The sequence below is a fragment of the Rana temporaria genome, chromosome 4 (genome assembly GCF_905171775.1).
Source record: "Rana temporaria chromosome 4, aRanTem1.1, whole genome shotgun sequence".
In the NCBI taxonomy this organism is placed as follows: domain Eukaryota; kingdom Metazoa; phylum Chordata; class Amphibia; order Anura; family Ranidae; genus Rana; species Rana temporaria.
Genome location: NC_053492.1, coordinates 87,244,656 through 87,253,678, shown reverse-complemented (window position 1 = coordinate 87,253,678; position 9,023 = coordinate 87,244,656). Strand labels below are relative to the sequence as shown.

The 9,023-nt window shown below is 46.6% G+C and overlaps 1 long non-coding RNA gene across 1 annotated transcript; it reads left to right on the top strand.

Annotated features, from left to right (window-relative positions):
- The first annotated feature begins 563 nt into the window (after nt 1–563).
- On the top strand, nt 564–7,097 carry LOC120936350. Its single transcript, XR_005748606.1, has 2 exons — nt 564–719; nt 6,904–7,097. It is a non-coding gene; the product is annotated as an uncharacterized LOC120936350 (long non-coding RNA).
- The last annotated feature ends 1,926 nt before the right edge of the window (nt 7,098–9,023 follow it).

Here is a 9,023-nt window from a genome sequence, read left to right as displayed (position 1 = left end):
TGCCCGGTGTTGATGTGGGTAACAGCAGCCTGGTGTAATAGTCATTACAACACTAAGAAGATGTTTTCTTCTTGTCCTGTCCCTAAACAACAAACCAATCAGTGTCCAGGCTGCTGTACAACTTGCTTCTCCCCTCCCTGAAGTATAACATTAATAAAGACTCATGTGGGCGTTACACAGATGATGGGTGTGGCTGCTGCTTCTTCCTGAAATCAAAACAAAGGGGAGGGGCTGCAGCACAGACAGAGCATGATTGGATAAGACTTTGTAGGTGCTTCCAAGACCCCTCCCTCCCTATGCTGCACGGGCACAGGCATTACATCCTCTAGTCCTGTATCTGGCTTGCTGTTTGCCGATCCCTGGACACAAAGGGGCGGAATGTATATCTTACTGTTACTGATGGGGGTGCTATGAGATATTTAGCACCCACCTGGCGCCGCCCCTTTCTTTTAGCCAGTCAGAGAATGTGGGGGAGGAGCCAGAGCCCTAGAGAGCACAGGCCACGCCTGCTGCTGAGAGGCGGGGCCACGAGTTTATATGTAGCAGTGAAGAAAGGGCGGAGCTACATAGTCTGCCAATCAGCTGCGAGGGGGCGTTGGCTTAGTGCGTCACTCTGACCGAAGGCTCAGTCTGCGGTTAGCCCAGCTAGAGGAGCTGCACGATTCGTCTGTTCTCCGTCACGCCCACCTTGATGTCTTCCTAAGGAACACCTATGACCGGTAAGAGGGCGGAGATTGTAACTAGGGGATTTAGAGAGATAGGGGGCGGGGATTTACTGAAGCCGCTGTTTGGTAAAAGATACCAATAGACATCTCGGGTGAAGTCGTGTCAGAGACGCCCCGAAGGTGTTGTCATGGTTAGACGCCAGGTGTTTGCCGTGGTGGGAGGGGCTGGGCTCTCCTCTCCAGCTCCTCCCTTCGCTCTCTGCTGAACTCTGGTCCCCACCCCGGCCTTGCAGTACATTGAGTAGGAGTTCAGACAAACTACAAAAGCCGGCCAATCACAGGCCACTCAGCGCCGCGCGGTTCCTCTAGCACTGCGTGACCGTTACCTAGCAACCCAATGTCAACACTGCAGAGCGGCCAGATGTTCAACCTCCGCGCGCCCACCTCCTCGATGACGACTGGCCTTTATTTACTACTCTCATCACAGGAGGGGAGAGCCAATAGGAGGACGGACGTGTTCTGTGATGGAGGAGGAGAATTCCCGGAAATGACTGTATGACATTCCAATGGGGACACCCGATTTAAGGGAGAACTCTGATGGGGACACCCGATTTAAGGGGGGACTCTGATAAGAAAATCTGATTTAATGGGGACTCTGATAAGAACACCCGTTTTAAGGGGGCACTCTGCTGGGAGCACTTGATTTAAGGGGGTGGCTCTGCTGGGAGCACCTGAATTATGGGGGTACTCTGCTGGGAGCACCTGATTTAAAGGGGGACTCTGATAAGAAAATCTGATTTAATGGGCACTCTGATAAGAACACCCGTTTTAAGGGGGTGGCTCTGCTGGGAGCACCTGAATTATGGGAGCACCTGATTTATGGGGGTACTCTGCTAGGAGCACCTGATTTAAAGGGGGACTCTGATGGGGACACCTGATGTTCATCCACTGACACCCGCAATCACATAGGGACCAATGTATGTCCTGTTTTCATCTGCAAACGGATGGATGAAAATGCGGACATACGGTCCGCACATGTGAAAGGGGCCTTAAGGGGGTACTCTCATGGGGGCAGCTGATTTAACGGGGCACTCTGATGGGTGCACTCTAACCAGGAGAGCAGAATTGTGTGTATATATATATATATATTTATATACACCATTCTGCACAGTGCGGCCGTCCTGTAGCAGTAAAGCTACAGTGGGCCAGTCACCAAGTGGTTAATGCAAAATAGTTAATTCCTTAGTCATTTTTTTTCTGCTGTGTCCCAATAGGGAGATTTCTTTTCACTTCCTGTCATGGAGACCAAACAGGAAGTGAAAGAAAATCTCCACATTGAGAAAAGTGTCATAGGTGTTCTATCAAAATATTTCCCCTCACCTCTCTTTCTGGTGACAACTCATCACTTTCTGTTCCAGAGACAATGGTCATGGTGACCAATTGTGAGGGTGAAATAGACAGCATCAGAAACCTGACAGGGGTTCTAACCCTTCCACACACCATGCAAAACTAAAAATATCTGTCAGTGCCCACACAGCTGGTGTAGCAGTTCAGAGGTTTGAAATCCCCGCTATTCTCCCTTTTCTTTCTGCAGGTTTCCAGGATAGATCAGAGCCATTCTGATTGATAAAAAACGCTCTCATCCATCCTGGAAGTCCTACAGAAAAAAGAGAGAGAAGAGCAGGGATTTCATATCTCTGGACGACTACACCAGCTGTGTGGGCACTAGAGTTGCCACCTCATCCCTTTAAAACAGAACACATATTAATTACACAGGTTCTGTGGCTGATTAAGGTGGTAATCACTTGGTGCCTTATCTGCATTAAATTAGCCCCAGAACCTGTGTAATTCCTATGTGTTCTGTTTTAAAGGGATGAGGTGGCAACCCTAGTGGGCACTGACAGCTCGGCACCCACGAGGGTAAGTACAGTGTGGCCCGGGGGAGGGTGTAGAGCAGGAGTCTCAAATTGGCGGCCCTCCAGCTGTTGCAAAACTACAAGTCCCATGAGGCATTGCAAGGCTAACTGTTGCAAGCATGACTCCCACAGGCAGAGGCATGATGGGACTTGTGGTTTCGGAACAGCTGGAGGGCCGCCGGTTTGACACCCCTTGTGTAGAGTGTTGATTTTTGAAAGGTGGGAACTTACACTTTAACCACTTCAGCTCTGGAAGGTTTACCCCCCTTCATGAACAGGCCATTTTTTGCGATACAGCATTGTGTTACTTTAACTAACCATTGTGTGGACATGCGACGATGTACCCAAATAACATTTATTTTATTTTTTCCCCCACAAATAGAGCTTTCTTTTGGTGGTCTTTGATCACCTCTGCAGTTTTTATTTTTTGTGTTATAAACAAAAAAGACTGACAATTTTGAATTAAAAAATATATTTTTTTTTATTTCTGCTATAAAACACATCCAATAAAAAAATATTAAACATCACATTTCTAAATCAGTTTAGCCCAATATGTATTCTGCTCCATATTTTTGGTAAAAAATTCCAATAAGTGTATATTGATTTGATATATACTAGAGGTCGACCGATATATCGGCCGATATTTGGCTGTTTTGGAGAAATCGGCATCGGCCGATTTTTATCCAAAATTAGGCCGATATTTAACATGGCCGTTAGCGGTGCCACGGCTCCGGATCTAGGCCGAAGCCCCGGCCTTTCCTGATGCTGTGACCGCGGCGGCAATCCGCGGATTGCTGCCGCGGTCACAGCATCAGGAAAGGCCGCGGCTTCGGCCTAGCTCTGGAGCCGCAGCCATCTTGGTACACCCAGCGTGGCAGCCAACCAGCTGGCCCGTAACAGCCAATCGGCGGCCGCCGCCCTCCACTGTAAAAAAAAACCTCCCCTGACGTGCTGCGCGCCCTGCCTCTGCCTACAAAGCCCAGAATGCCGGCCCGCGCTGCATTCTGGACTTTGTAGGCAGAGGCAGGGCGCGCAGCACGTCAGGGGACCTTTTTTTTTAGAGTGGAGAATGTCGGCAGCGCTGCATTCTGGGGATTGTAGGCAGAGGCGGGGCAGCACGTCAGGGCCAGGGACAATGGAGTTTTCTTGTGCTAGGAGATGCCTGGAGCGCTCCGCTGGTGGGCATTGATGAGGTGGCAGTGAATGACATTAGGCTGTACTGGTGGGCACTGATGTGAGGCACTGATGTGGTGATGCACTGGTTGGCACTGATGTGGTGATGCGCTGGTTGGCACTGATGAGGTGATGCGCTGGTTGGCACTGATGAGGTGATGCGCTGGTTGGCACTGATGAGGTGATGCGCTGTGTGATGCACTGGTGGGCAATGATGGGATGCACTGGTGCATTGGTGGGCATTGATGAGGTGGCACTGATGGGCATTGATGAGGTGGCACTGATGGGCTGCACTGATGGGGTGGCACTGATAGACACCAATGAGGTGGCACTGATGGACACTGATGAGGTGGCACTGATGGGCTGCACTGGTGGGCACTAATGGGCTGCACTGGTGGGCACTGATGTGACACTGACAGGCTGCACCCCACCTCTCCACCCTAAACAATTATCTCCTCTCCACCCTAGGTTTTTTGAGATGAGGGGAAAAAAAAAAAATCGGCCTAAAATATCGGCCACACATATCGGCCGCCCCAATTTCCAAATATCGGCATCGGCCAGAGAAAAACCCACATCGGTCGACCTCTAATATATACATTGATGATTGGTTTGCACAAAAGTTATAGCGTCTACAAACTATGTGATATAGTTATGAAATTTTAATTAATATTTTTTTTTTTTTACTAGTAATGGTGGCGATCAGCGAATTATAGCGGGACTGTGACATTGCGGCGGACAAAACGGACACTAAGTGACACTTTTTTTATGCACCCCTCCCGGGAGAGCGCTCCGTGCGTTACCTCATTTTGTGTGTGTACATACTGCTCATGTGACTTCCCGTCTCGTCTCTCCTGACGTCAGCCCGGCCCGCCTCTCTCCTTACGTCAGCCCCGCACGCCTCTCACGTCTCGTCTCTTCTGACGTGCCAGCGTCACATAAACCCCCTTCGTGCCCAGGCGAAATTTCAGCTTCCGGCACTGCGTCGCTTTAACTGACATTTGCGCGGTCGTGTGACGTGGCTCCCAAACAAAATTGACGTCCTTTTTTCCCCACAAATAGAGCTTTATTTTGGTGGTATTTGATTACCTCTGCGGTTTTTATTTTTTGCTCTATAAACAAAAAAAGAGCGACAATTAAAAAAAAAAAAATATCCAATTTTTTTTTAAAAAAAACTATTTTTTTTCTCAGTTAAGGCCGATACGTATTTTTCTACGTATTTTTGTAAAAAAAAAAAAATCGCAATAAGCGACTGGTTTGCGCAAAAGTTATAGCGCCTAAAAATAGGGGACAGAATTATGATATTTTTTATTATTTTTTTTTTTTTACTAGTAATGGCGGCGATCTGCGATTTTTATTGGGACTGCGATATTGCGGCGGACATATCAGACACGTTTGACACAAATTTGGGACCATTCACATTTATACAGCGATCAGTGCTATAAAAATGCACTAATTACTGTATAAATGTGCCTGGCAGGGAAGGGGTTAACACTAGGGGGTGAGGAAGGGGTTAAATGTATTCCCTGGGTGTGTTCTAACTGTGTGGGGGGAGGGGGCTGACTGGGGTAGGTAACCGATGCTGTGTCCCTATGTACAAGAGACACAGATCGGTCTCCTCTCCTCTGACAGCACGTGGAGCTCTGTGTTTACACACAGAGCTCCACATCCCTGCTGTCACCGCCGATCGCGTGTACCCGGCGGACATCGCGGCCGCCAGGTACACGCATCAGCTCTTCAGCGATGCGCCAGGACAGTGTTTACCCGCTGCGCGCCACCCAGTGACGCGCGCGGGTAATGCTTTTAAAAAGACGTACACTTGGCACTTGAGAGCCGCGCTGTTGACGTCTTTTGTCAATAGCGCGGGTCTGAAGTGGTTAAAGTTCCTGCTGGCCGCGGCTGATGACAGTCAATCTCTGGCGGAGTGATTCTCCTTTCCTCCCACTGCAACTGAGGAGGGCAGAGGACGGGGCCGTAGCCGGGCAGCGGGAGATTGAAGAGAGAAGTGTCCGAGAGCGCAGGCAGCACAAGGTTTCCTGATGCATGGGCAGGCTCACAATTTCTGCTTTCTGGAAGGTACAGAGACACATCCATACATACAGAGAGAAATGCAACCACCTTTTGTACTGTGATCATCATTATGATAACGATGATGATCACATAAGCACAGTGAGATGCTGTTATGTCTTGTTTACTTTTGTATTTGGGTGGGGGGCAATAAAAATGTGCAGCTCAGCCACAGTTTTACCTTCTTCCAATCACTACTCCTTATGCTTCCAAGGCACTACTGCCATAGTGCGGCAGTAGTGATGGGATGTTGTGTAAAACGCCCTGCAGACATACTACAGAAGCAGTGCTTTTTCAGCCTAAGGGGGATTGGTTGGGGGATGGTAAAACTGTCTTAGCTGCACATTTTTACTGCCCCCCCCACAACACACACGTAAGCAAGACTTAACAGTTAGCATCTCGTGGTACACTGCCAATCATAAGTTGAGGCATTACCCACAGCCGCACATATACATGGATCCTGTATACATGTGGCAGTGGAGCAGGGAATTTCTTGACCACTTATGATTGGCAGGATGGCGGGCGAGGGGGGGCCCTGTCAGGTAGGCTGTACAAGGCCCCATGATTTCTAACAGCGGCCCTGTCTGCATGTATGACAGCGTGGCGTACAGCCCTGTACATACATTTTCCAATACGGATTCTGGGCAGGCTTGCCGCCGCCTGCTCCTATGTGCAGCCTTCTCCACAAGGACAATATATGACCTCAGGAGGTTGAATCAGACAGTTCCCTCTAAGTGGGCTCATCACTGAGTCATAACAAAAAAAAAACTAGCGCCTAACTTTTTTAGATGGCTCCTAGATTGAAAGAAAATTTGTCAAGCCCTGGATTACGGCTCTAGCCAATCACATACAGGGTTAAATCAAGCAGCAAGGATGCAACATATCGCCTCCTCACCACCTGTCAAACACCTCTGAAAAGTGATCCACCATGGGGTTGCTTTTCAGAGGGGCAGCACATATGAATGGGCCTAACCACACTCACCAGTTTTATTACCGACAATACTTGAATACTTAAACAACGCACAGCATGTGCAGCAGAATGTTGAATGGGTAAAGCCTGACCTCGGTTTCCTCTCTTCCTCCAGGGGTACATAGTGATCATGATGGACCTGCAGACAACTCTGTCCTCTCTGGATTTCAGCAAGCTCTTCAAAGGACAAAACTTCAAGCTTTTCGGATGAGAAGAATTACAAACAAGTGTTGCTGAATGAAATTCTACCTGTACTGTAAACCTGCTGTTTTTAGAGTGATATTAAACGCTAATAGTTTTATTTTTTAACACAGTGTGTAGCTCCCTCAACTTTAAAGATTGCCTACCCCAGCATTCCATCCCGGTTTCCCTGACTTCTGCTCCCATTCCCAGTTTGAAGGTAGCTTCCTTGGCTTTGCAGGCTCCTCTGGAGCAGAGGTTCTCAACCTCAGTCTTCAAGTACCCCCAACGGGGCATGTTTTGGGAACTTCCCTTAGATAAAATAGCTCTTATCAATACCATGTCATTGATATTGATTTAAAGCAACTGTTCAAAGTAAAGAATATATAAAGAAATCTAATGCGCTACTGTGAGTATACAGATGAAAAAAATAGAATAAATATCAGTGAATCTGAGGCAGCTATATCTAAAAGTGTTCACAATACACAGAAAATAAATGAAAAAAGTAATGATAAGCGCTTCAAATAAGTGGTACGACACACAACAAAAGCAAATGTGTGATAATAGTGATATACACAAACAAATGAAAATGCTACACTGGTGATGTGTAGCGATGAGTGCAAATTCAAAGAGGTTCAGAAATGAAACTCTAATCACCAAAGTGCATTTCAGTGCAAAGTGATGGACAAAAAATGAATGAATGAAACAGATCAGTCTATATAGATATTATTATGATGTTGCGAACGGATGACTTCTTCACTCTGACAGCTATAGTGCATCTAGATATCCACACAGGTCTCGTAGTGCCCTTACCTTGAAGGTGCTATATGTGAGCATATAGTATAATTCCTCCAGGTTCCGGATCTCGCTGTTCTCAGGTGGATTCCGTCAAGCTGGTATGTGCCACTAGTATGGTCCAGGCTTACAGGTGCTATATGTGAGCATATAGTGTTGATCCTCCAGGTTGCGAGTCTCTCTTATCCCAGGTGTATTCACTCTATCTGCTGTCCACCGCTGGTATGGTCTAGGCTTAATACTCCAAATTGGGAAATGCAGTGAGGAAGGGAGAGAGAGATAACAGATGCCTTCAATGGTGTAGTAAGTTTAAAACGAGGGTGGTTTATTAGCGAAAATATGTCGTACAAAAAGGTAAAAAGATTGTGACTTCATCAGAGTCCCCTGATGAAGTCACGAGGTACGTGACGTAACGCCGTAGGGAGTCGAGACCAAGTGATATCCACACTAGCCGGAGGCCAGCAGACGTGAGGCGGCAGCAAGACCGCTATGTCCCCGCACCTTTGTTTACCTACCTGCACGATCTTTTTACCTTTTTGTACGACATATTCTATACGTATAGAATATATATACGTATATTCATATACGCTTCCTGCTACATAACGTAAAGAGACACATACTTTGCCCGTCTCTGTACACCTACTTACATTTGGTCTTAATATCCTCTGGTTTTCGTTATCTACAAACTGAAAGGGTAACTCTACTTTTGTGGGGGGAAAAAATGGCAAATAAAGAAAAAATAATATAGCGAAACATGTAGAGCAAGAATAAAAATCCTGCATATTTGATCCCTGTTCAAGACTATACACCCCATATGTATCATCATTGTTCCTTTATGTATTTCTATTAATTTGAGTATACCTATACTATTGTAACATTGTGGAAGTATGACTTTAGTACTTGTCGGGGCCATATTCTGACGATTAATATATTGTGACCTATGAATGTATATCTCTTTATATATTTTTCTATAAATAAATACCTACAGATTTTTATAGTTGATACCTGTTTGCAGTTTAAAGTCCAAGTGTCTAGTTTAAAATTATTTGGGAGGGAACCCCCCCTCTGCCCCCCCCCCCCCCCCATAAAATCTATACCAGGTCCTGATCAAAAAAAGCACGGTCTAGTGTGGAATTTGGGGACCACATGTTTTCTTTTGTTTTTTAAAAATTTTAGACTGATGTATCTCAAGATTTTGCATACTTTCGTGATTGAAAAAAGATTAAGAATTCCTGATTTAGGCCCCGTTCACACCTCTAA